Source organism: Centrocercus urophasianus, unplaced genomic scaffold (genome assembly GCF_019232065.1).
Source record: "Centrocercus urophasianus isolate 14NV4802_14NV808 unplaced genomic scaffold, USGS_Curo_1.0 seq_24, whole genome shotgun sequence".
NCBI lineage: Eukaryota > Metazoa > Chordata > Aves > Galliformes > Phasianidae > Centrocercus > Centrocercus urophasianus.
In genome coordinates, this window is record NW_024884800.1 from 8793127 (window position 1) to 8793526 (window position 400).

The window sequence follows — 400 nt, forward strand, 5'->3', positions numbered from 1 at the left end:
CCAACAGTAAAAGGCTGCAAAGTGCGGCCAATGCTGTTCAGCCACCATTCGGCACTCGCCGCCCCTCCACCGGCCGCTCGCGGCGCCCACCGCTGCCGCTCGGGGCGGGATGCCGGCAGGCGCGGGGCGCGGAGGGTCTGAGGGCGGCGGCGCCCCCCCCGGACCGGGGGGCGGGGGCGAGCACCGTCCCGGCCGGCGCTGATCTCACGCTCCCATTGGCCGCTGTCTGCGCTGACGTCACGATCATGATGAGAATTAATGATCGGAGGCGCTGATTTCATTGTGTGACGCCGGGACCGACCCAGCCGAAACCGGCTGAATCCGGAGCCCCGAGCCCCCCAGACCGGCCCCGCGCAGCACGGTAAGCGGGGCCGGGCGGCGGCCGGGTCCCGGAGCCAAG

At 72.5% G+C, this 400-nt stretch overlaps 1 protein-coding gene across 2 annotated transcripts in view; it reads left to right on the forward strand.

Annotated features, from left to right (window-relative positions):
* The first annotated feature begins 267 nt into the window (after window positions 1-267).
* The window catches only part of HDX (highly divergent homeobox), a 36118-nt gene continuing 35985 nt past the window's right edge, over window positions 268-400 (forward strand). For both annotated transcript variants that reach the window (XM_042825291.1, XM_042825292.1), the window contains exon 1: window positions 268-361. The gene's annotated coding sequence lies outside the window, so the exon portion shown is untranslated. The remainder of the gene's footprint in view (window positions 362-400) is intronic.